Source organism: Protopterus annectens, chromosome 7.part0, assembly GCF_019279795.1.
Source record: "Protopterus annectens isolate FY-2018-M chromosome 7.part0, PAN1.0, whole genome shotgun sequence".
Taxonomy (NCBI): Eukaryota; Metazoa; Chordata; order Ceratodontiformes; family Protopteridae; genus Protopterus; species Protopterus annectens.
The window spans coordinates 1877925155-1877935983 of NC_056739.1; the positions used below are offsets into that span (position 1 = coordinate 1877925155).

The 10829-nt window shown below is 40.6% G+C and overlaps 1 protein-coding gene across 3 annotated transcripts in view; it reads left to right on the forward strand.

Annotated features, from left to right (window-relative positions):
• NTRK3 (neurotrophic receptor tyrosine kinase 3) overlaps positions 1–10829 on the forward strand; it is a 3522805-nt gene that overhangs the window by 3403120 nt on the left and 108856 nt on the right. The gene's annotated exons all lie outside the window — the stretch shown is intronic.

Here is a 10829-nt window from a genome sequence, read left to right on the forward strand (position 1 = left end):
AACACCCCTATGTACCACCTTCTTTTCCCTACCTTCCTTATCTGTGAGTCTCTTCAGCAGTTCTGTATGCTAACACTATGACCTTAATTTCCTCCTTGGTATTATTCCTTTCAACCTAACCCCCCTGTATTTTGGGGGCAGGTAAGTTGTATGTTGACTATGTCAGGGAACTACAGACCCATCAGTCTAATAAAGTCTAATATGTAAAGCCATAGAATGAATTATCATGGAAATGATAAACAAGCAAATTGGCAACTTACAGACACTGTACCCATCCCAGTTTGGTTTTGTTAAGGGAAGGTCATGCCTACTTATGTTTGACATCTTTGAGAGGCAATGGACAAAGGTAAAACAAGGGTAAAACAGTGCATAATGCTTATCTTGACATGGCTAATCTATTTGATACAATAGCCCACTCAGGCATTGCTGACCACTTCTCTGAGCTAGGCATAAATCCTTATATAACTCACTTGATTGCTGGCTGGCTCACAGACAGGACCCAAGAAGTCATGATTGGTGACACCACCTCCACTAAGACACCAGTTACTAGCAGAGTACTCAAGGGCTGAATGCAGGGCATGCCCCTGTTTTGCAATTACTTCTTAGAAGTCAAGGCTAACTTTCAAGGTCTCTGGCTTATTAAGTCCACAGATGACTATAAATTGGGAGCTATTATAGATCCCTCCCAATAAACCAACATCTTGCAAGTGGGATTAACACAGGCAGTGGTCAATGCCAAAAAATGCATTATAATGCCATTTGTGAAATTGTTAACCCAAGTTAATTACTCCATTGATAAAATGCCCCTAAGAGTTAACCCATTAATAAGGGATTAGGGACATATGCAAAAAGCAATCTGGTCTTTGACCAATTCATAGCTAAGATAATAAGGAAATAATTTTATGTTACCGAACATATACATAAGGGTATGGCATCCAGGTCCAGGAAGTTATATTATCACTCTAATCAGCCCTTATCAGACCTGTCATTGAATACAATAGCCTTTTGGCATGTATCTAACCAGGCACTTGAAAAGGTCAGAATGCCCACAATAGTTTCACACCAGGAGAATTCAGGGCATGAATAACGTGCCCTAAACATATCACCTAAAGGGTCTGTCTCTGTGTTCAATCTCCTATAGGCTGCTTAGACGGGATCTTTGCCTGGCTTACAGGGCTTCCACATATCCAGCCCTGATGGATCAATTTGCACATGCACAAAACAGATAGCACCAGAAACATTATATCCTGGGATCTGAGCTTCACTTCTGACATAAACAGAAAGTGCTGGAGAGACATATATGTGTCACAAATGATCTCTGAACCAAGAAATATGCTTCTTATTCATGTAAAACAGAATTCTTCCCTGACCCTGTCCAAATGAAACCTTGACAATTAGAATGGAAATTGTAAATTTACCCCAGATTTGGTTCCCATGTCCAATACAAACAGAGGTCATCAGTAAGAAACGTGCTATCCTAACACATCCCTCTACAAAGCCTTAGTTACCTCCCTACTAACATGCCCTCCCGTATAGACACCCATGTTACTTGGGACCCAAATGGTTTGGGAAGTGTGACTAGGCTTGTAAGGGCCCTAGTGGTCATTCACCTAGTAATAACCTATAATCTTATTTCCAAATGGTGCTGAAAGTGGACCAATGTTGCTGCTTGTTAAAAACATAAAGACCTTATTGTAATGCCATCACATTTCCCTTCTCTTAGCTGCAAGCCCTAGCATGTGGTCTTGCCACCCGGACCTTGACAGACATGTGCACTGTAATTACATCCCCCAAAGGGATCCGGCAGACAGGTAACTGATCATGTTTCTACGTAAGCAAGAGGGGCAGCTACAAAACAAAGTAGGGTTGCTACAGATCATGTTCCTTTTCTAATTAGCAAAATGGAGCAATGATATATAGTTAATAAAGAAATATAAAGGCTCAAAGATGTGGTACACAGACAAAGTAATGCTCAGGAGAACAGCTAATGATTCAGTTCTTAGCTTCCTAATTTTTGAGAATATTGTTTTTATATTACATTCTGGCTCTTAGGTACAAGTAAATCAGACTAAACAGAAAAGGTAAACTGCATAAATACAAGCTTTTCTATATCCTCTATATAGTGATGCACCTTGAAGTTATTAGGTTTGGAGAATGTGCCTTGAACACAAAACCTCCACACTGGAGAGAATGAGGAAACAGTCCCAAGATTAAATATTATTTGTTGAATTGATACTGTAGTATAAGTTGATCTAATATATTGGCATAACTAGTCAATAGTTTATATATGATTTAATGCATCTTGTTGAAATGAGACTGAATAAATTGTTATGGAATAATATTTATTTTTTACATCAATATTATTCAATGAGTAGTTTGTGCAGGTCTAATAAGAAGTGCTAGAATATGTTATAGGTTTATAGGGTCATAGTTAAGTACAAAAATAGCTGCCCTTGTAGGCTATTTTAAGCTTAGCTATTTTCCCCAAAGGTGAGAAACAAACCCTGTACTTTGTGATTGTAAGGCAAATGCTTTAATCATTATGCCAGCCACAGCCTCCAGCTCCCAACACCCCAATAATATTTTTAATAACGAGGTAAAAATGTTAAAAATCTTTGAGGTTAAATTTAAAAGACCGGTTCTTACGTCAGTATAATCAGAAAGTAGAATAGTTGATTTAACATGTGAGGATGTTCATTCTAATGATAAACAGCAGTATACTTCGGATGAGCAAGACACAAAGGGCAAATCATGCATGGAAACCTAGAATGATAGGATGATAGGATGGCAGTGCTTAGTACACCTAAACTGAAAAGAAAATATATGTTTACACATGTACAAGTCAGCTAGAGTAGGATAAATGGCATTGTACAGCACATTAATATAGAACGTATATATTACTTTTATTTAAAAGAGGCAAATACCAACAAATCTAGAAATTAAATTAAGTTAAATATGAAAAAGTATATAATTATTTTAAACCATTGGCAGACATCCTGCCATGTAATGTAACTAGAGGTAGGGCACTGTTTTCTGACTGAATAATGACGTTTAATTAAGTAGGAATTGTACCAGTAGAACATACTTTCAATCTTTCATTCATTCATCCATTCATTCATTCATTCATGCATTTATGAAATTATTCATTCATTCTTTCTCCAAACCTTCTTTATCTAGTTATGTGTCATGCCCAGGAACTCAGTGGGCACAAGGTACAAAAAAAATAAAACCTGGACCAAATGCCAGTCAGTCACAGGACACAAATACACCCCCCCCCCCCCCACACACACACACACATGCACACTCACAGACGTACAGCCAGGTTGGTAGATCCAAAGTTCATCTACAGGATAACTTTGAGAGATGGGAAGAAACAGCACTGCCCAATAAAACTCACATGGGCAAAGGAAGGCCCTGCAAACTCCACACAAAAGACAAACCAGTCAGGAATAACATTGGAGAGTCATGTACTTCTTAGCAAGTCCTGAAATCACTGTACATCCTTTTGCCTCTGATGAAAAGTAGATCCAAAATTATTTTTGGTTAGAGGTATTAAGATTTGGTATAGTCCATGGCAATAAATACCCATGATGGATCTTTAAAAGCATATTTAATTACATCCATTCCATCCTTTATGCCAAAAGCACTTTGTAAAAATTAAATTGAAACAGTACCAAGAAGCCAAAATGAGTAGAAGTCCATGGTTGTCTGTACCTACCCCAAGCATTTCATGAGCAATCACAGTATAAGCACAGTTACCCAACTGTAAAATATATATACTGAAGTAATGAAGCATTGACTGCATTAATACCAGATAGCAGTAGTGAATATAGTTTACTTGTTGTGTCTTTCAGCTTTTCCCGTTTAGGGGTCGCCACAGTGGAACTCCGGTCTGCTAATGATTGGCAGTAGAATTTTACGTGCCGAGTTGCTGGCCCTGACGCAAAACCTTCAATGAAGGTATGCCCATTCACGCATGTCTCCACACAGAAGACGCTCTAGCTGAAAATTGAACAGGACAGCGTTTTACTGTGAGGCGACAACAATACCGCAGCACCACCACCGCAGTTTTTTTAGTGAAAATAGTTTGCTAATATCACAATTTCTATGAGTCTGTTCATCACTCAGTTTAGTGAGATATATGGAAAAGATATTTTACATTTTATACAGTTTTATTTAAAAAAATGTTCTCCAGGAGATGGGTATGAATTAAATCACTTTGGTTACTTAGGAATACGAACTGAATTTAATAGTTTAGCTAGTGAAAGTGGATCCTTAACAGCAAAACAATCAACTCTAATCAATGTATTCATTTTTCCTTTTTCTCAAATGAGCCAGCATACTGGCCCAGCAGATACTCCTCAAAGTTATTGTGCAAGAAAAACAGGAACATTCTGATCTCACGCACACACTTTGCCTGAGCCCAGCATTCCACTGAGCCTAAGTAGACATGATTATTTATGTTACTGCACCTTTATATTAGGTATACTCTTATAGATTCACTAAGAACAGATATTGTGCTGACTGTGGTGCTACATGCAGACTCATACCATTTGCACATGCATATTGGTCTCAGGCTTTGAGGTCACAGTGACATATACAGTTACTACCAATATGGATATGTAACCCAATGGACTACGCCAATGATTCAGAAACAACAGTGGCACTGCCTCATTAGTACAACTGCAGTGCTAATTGGCTCTTGTTAGAATTATATAACGCATCAACTCCACTTGCACAATACTATTGATTATGGTACAGTTGTGGAGTAGATGTGTTTAGCACAGCCACTGCTGTCTACTCTAGCACCTGGGGCTGGGGACCAATCTGGTATTCTGCCCCTTCATCTCTTCATTAGAAGAGCAAAGAAAGAAAGCAAGTCTCCTTCATTAGTCTGGTGTTCCAAACCAGATTCAGATCCACTTCATTGGAAGAGAAAAAAAGGTCCACTCCCTTAGTTTGGTTCTTTAAAGCCTGATCCCCCTCCCTGCTCTTTCTGCTGTTCAAATGAAGAAAAAAAAAGATGTTTACTCTTTTTTTTAACAGTACCAAATGTACTGATCCTTGGTACAGCCTACCCTACACAAAGCACTAATGTACTGAATTGCCTTTCTGTAATGGCATTGAGAAATGCTGGTACAGAAAAGTAATTCAAGAACTGCACTTATCAATTGTATCCCCATGTACCTTGCACCTGTCACAGCTGCCTCCTTGAACCCATCCTTGCTATAGTTGTCAGTTTCTGCAAATATTCTGTAGATTTGAAGTATGAAAGAGTAAAGGAAGGAGTTCTGTTTGGTAAAGAACCACGCATGAAGTATCAAGCTCTGTGGTGCATGTTAGTTACTCTGAGACAGATGTTGTGACATATGTGTAACTGGTAATCTAGGGCAATGGCATGAACATAGCATAGACCACACTGACTCCTTGTACCTCAAGGCAACACGGTGAACACGGACAACAGTCATGTTATTTCAGCTTGACCCCCCCCCCCCAGTGGATGATATGATCTCTGACTTCTCACAACCTCACAGAGGGTTTCCTACTGTGTCTACCTCCTATGACCCTACCTCCTCTTGTAAGTGTTAATGCTGCCTGTCACTGTGTCCACCTGTGTGGTTATGGGAATGTCTGATGTGCAGCTTGGCCAGTCTATGTAGTGCCCTGCATAGTGCAGGTGTGATAACACATATATAATTATGTTTTGTGTTGTATCTGTATTGAAGTTCATAGTTCTTGACCAGGTGCTATCCCTTTGTCAGTGCTGCAATATATTACATCCACTTCTGCCACAATTCTTAGAGAACTAGCTCATGCTGATAACTTGATTCTTCACCTTGCCCTTCTTCTGCTGGTACAATTGCTATGGAAGACTCTGCCAAAATGTACACCTGCCTCTTCATCTCTTTGCCCTTTGTCACACTGTCATGTTGTACAGTATGGCACACACCACAAAAATCTTTCTGCAGATGTCTGAAGTGTATTGCAGTGCCCATCCTGATGTTCCTGAGCAATGGGAGCAAACTCTGGTAGATTTAACTTTTATTGCGTTTCACTTCCTGTTTCTGCATGTGCATCTTTGTAGGCCATTTCATGTGCAGTGTGAGGTTTGAGGATGTGGACATCAGCTAAGGCTATGGGTGATAATCTGGCATAACTCTGATCGACTGGTGGGTGAGAAGCAACCTTGACCTGAACGTCAAAAAAACAAAGGAAATCATCACTGATGTCAGGAAAAGGTCAACTGCCCACTCATCACTCAAGATTAATGGTGAAGAAGAGGAAAGGGTTAAACCTACAAAATTTCTACGACTGTACATTTTAGAGTATCACTCTTGGACTGTGAATACTGGTCAGTTGGACAAAGACCCATCAACGTCTCCACTTTCTGAGAAGGCTAAAAAGAGGAAAGCTCCCACTTACTGTTCTCTCCAGCTTCTACAGAGGAGCTATTGAGGGCATTCTCACCTGTAACTTCACTCTTTGGTTTGGGAACTGTACAATAACTGAAAGGAAGAAGCTACAGAGAGTGGTGAGAGTTGCTGAGAAAATCATGGGCACTAGTCAACCATCAATCCAAGAGCTGTTCACAGCAAGTAGCATTAAAAGACCCTACAAAATACTTAATGACTCCTCTCACCCTGCACACAGCTGGTTTACTCAACTGCCGTCTGGCAGGAGGTACCACAGTATTCATAGGTTCATAGGTTCATAGATTGGTACTGGGCTATCTGCCCAAAGGCATATATTAGCCCAGCCACGTTGTGCGGTATTCACTGCCCCTTTAGTAGTTCCCTAGACCCTTGTACTAGCAGCTAGTACCCTTTGCCCCTATCTAGTAGTGCTGTTGGTGTGATCCCCGGTGTGAACTTTCTGTTACCCATCCACTCATCAAGGTTCCTCTTGAAGAGTGATAGTGAGGGGATTCACTGTAAGACCTCCAGATTCATTAACAGCTTCTACCCAATGGTGATGAGACTTATTAACTTGGATACCTGCCCTAGTGACTCAGTCACAAATTAACTTAATAACAGTGTTTTGTTTGGAATGTGCAATATTTATTTATTTACTTAGTGATATATCTACATTCAAGTTCAATTACCTGTTACTTGCTTAATGTAATAATCCATAAAGAGTGACAATTTTAGTTCATGTGCAATAACTTACCTTACCTGTCATGCTGCTACTGTACAGTATTTATATGACTACATTGTGGGGGGGGGTTAGCTTGTCTCTTATGTTCTTGGGGCATAGTCATTAGTCTCTAATTACTTTACTTGATATGTCTTAATGTTGTATTTGTTGTATTCTTTGCTTCTTCTGTACTCACATGATGAGCTGATACTCGTAATTTCATTTAGGTTTACACATGTGTAGTCCAAAATGACAACAAAGTTTACTTTGAATCTTTGCACAAATAGGTTCATAAGTTCATAGAAGGTTACTAGGCTAATGGCCCTATAGCCCTTACAAGACTAGCCATATATATCCTGAGTTGCCTCATTTGGCAACTTGGGAAAATATGGCAAACATGACAAACAATGTATTAAATGTGGCCTGCTCCATGCTTGAATGATACCAGCATGTGTGGTCTTGTCTGCTTCGCAAATGTGCGTATGAACCAAAAAGATATCCCTGTGGAAAATCCCCTCGCAGGAGCCTTTTGTATAGGTTAAACTTGTGCCAAAATACTGTATCATTGGAATTGCCCTGGTGGTGAATGGACATATTATAAGTAATGCCTGTACATTACTCCCCAAAGTTACTGTATTGGAAAAAAAGTACCTCTCATCTTTTTTGCTCAGCAATTCTGGACAAAGCCAAAATTAATATAGGGACCATGGGCCAAAATCTGGGACAATGTTACCTAAAAAAATTAAAACAACATCATGATGGATTTGCAACAATATGCATTCTCTGAAAAATATAATGTGTGAAATTCAAATGTCTGGAATTACTCACTGCGATAGACAGTGATTTACCAGAAAATAAAAAAAAATGTAGGGCAAAGGACGCAAATATAAAGAAAAATCAGAGATGTTCTGCAAAATTCTGGACAATTGTGAAGTATGCTGGTAGTTAAGGGAGTTGAAACAATATGCACTAATGTATCATAGTTTCTCTGTGCCAGCTGATGCCTTGATGGCAATGCGTGTGCACTCTATGGCTAACAGGAACTCTGGGGAGAAGGCTATCTTACAAAAAGTTCATATGCTGCTGGTCTTCTCCTGCCTAGTCCTGCAGAACCAATGATGAACCCCCGTGTGCTGTAGCATGAGCTTGAGGAACTAATTCAGGATTTATGAGACTGGCACCTTCAAATCCATAATGTGCCCCAATTAGATTGCTGAAAGGTTCCTTCTTATACCCAAGAACATTAAAGCTACAATGTACAGGAAAAGGCCCACCATGCATCCTACTTGATTTTACTTATAGATGACAGAGTTCTAAAAGTTCCTTACAGTCTTTCTGTCCACATAAAAATGGTACACTATATGCAGTCTTCTGAGCTGGTAGCATGCCAGGTATAATCACACCCCTTATAAACATGAACAGACACATGGACACAACACTAAATCTATTCCCTTCCCTAACTCTTAATTTAACCCTTACTTACAAGCACTCACACACACACTCTCAAGCCTAATGTTGAAGGTTTTGATATATCCAAATGTTAAAGCATTACAAACAGCTCAGTATAACCATAACAGCAAGCACATTGAGCACAACAAAGGAGGAGTCAATGCTCCTGCTATCAAAATCTCACACACTCGACATGCAGAGATTTTGATATAAATAGGCAGTAATAAACCCTGGCAATGAAACATACATTCAACACAGATTATAAGTGATCCAGATGAGTGTTCATGAATGTTGAATTACACTTATTTTTTGCCTCAGTGTTGCAATTGTTTTCTGAATTTGAGTAGTATTTACAGATGTTCATAGGTTCATAGGTTCATAGGTTCATACTAGGCTATCTGCCCAAGGGCATTTATAAGCCTAGCCCATAGTTATGTGGCTTTCGCCACCCCTTTAGTTTGAATAAAAACTATGCCTATCATTTTTCTGTGCCTCTGTCAAGCAGTGACACTGAAGTAATCCCTGGGGTATATCTGCGATCTCCCATCCATTGGTCAAGATTCCTCTTGAACAAGGCCAGCGAGGTGCTCTGCCTCACATGTACCGGGATTTTGTTCCACAGCATAGGGAGTCTCTGGGTGATGAATCTGTCCCTCCAGCACGTTCTATTTATAACCGTGTCAAGGTTTAAGTCTCCCGCCCTTGTGGTTCTGAGGGATCTAGATTTTGTGAGGTGAAGCATATTCATCAAATCTGGGTTTGACATGGCCTTATATGTCAGGCACAGGTCACCTCTGAGCAAGCGGTATGAGACTGAATAAAGCTGGAGTTCTTTCAGTCGGGCAGCATAAGACATATTTTTGAGACCCTTTATCCTTTTGGTGAGGAACTTTTGGGGCCTTTCAAGCTGCATCAGGTGTCTGGTCAGATACATTCCAAACGGGCATTGTACTCAATCATAGGTCTAATGAGTGATGAGTACAGGGGACGATGACCTCCCTTGATCTAGATGTGAATCCCTTCATGATCAGGTGGGCGATATAGAAGGTTTTCCTAACTACTTTAGCAACATGAGTGTCAAACGAAAGACTACTGTCAACTTGGGTCCCCAGATCCCTGATGACTTTTTCTGTGCTCAGTGGATTGTCACCTATATGGTAGCTAGGGGTAACCTTGTTTTTCCCGAAGGGTATGACTATGCATTTTTGGCGTTTAACTTCAGGCCATGGCTCTGGCACCAGTTATCCGTTTCTGTGAGGCCCTTCTGGAGGATATCTGTGTCAGATGTGTTTTCGACTATGGCGCCCAGTTTGCAGTCATCTGCAAACTTTGTCAGCCATAACCCTCCTGTGTTTGCTTGTACTTCAGAAAAGTAGATGCCGAACAAGAGTGGACCCAGGACTGAGCCCTGTGGGACACCACTTGTGACAGGCTTTGAGTCTGACATGGCTCCAGCAACTCTGACCCTGTGGGTTCTGTCGCTTAGCCAGTTTGCAACCCATCTTGTGATGTATGGGTTTACATTCAAGCTGATGAGTTTTTCGATGATACCTGAGTGGGGTATTGTGTCGAAGGCCTTTGCCAGGTCGAGGTAGGCTGTATGGACTGCCTTTCCCTCATCAATGGCCTTGGTGACTGTCTCGAAAAAGTCAACCAAGTTTAAGAGGCAGGATCTGCCTTTGACAAAGCCAAACTGGGTTGGATCCAAAGTCTGCAAGTTCCCTATGTCTTTATTTATGAGTTCCATTATGATCCTCTCCATGGCTTTGCAGATAAGGCTTGTCAAGCTAATGGGGCGGTAATTTCCAGGGTCTGTGGAGGCACCGCCTTATGAAGTGGGACCACAGTCGCCGTCGCCACTCCTTGGGTAATGATCCTGAGGTGAGGCTAAGATTAAACAGCTGTCCTAACTGTGGGTTTAATTCCTCGTTGAGTTCATGAAGCACACAGCCGGGGACACCATCCGTCCCATGGATGCTGTGTTTTTGCCTTAGTGAGGGCAGTTCTCACCTGGGCGTTGGAGATGTTTGGGGCTACAATCCTCTGGAATAGATATCTCTCCTTTTGGGGGAGGGGAGTTTGCACTGAACCTGTCAGCCAGTATGTTAGCAATGTGTGTAGGTTCAGTAATTTTCACATCATTTTGAACTAATTCTGAGCATATCTGGGAGTTTCCTCCTAGGTTTCTAACATAGCTAAAGAAGGCCTTATGATTGTCTTTAGAGTCCTTGGCAATTTTTCTCTCA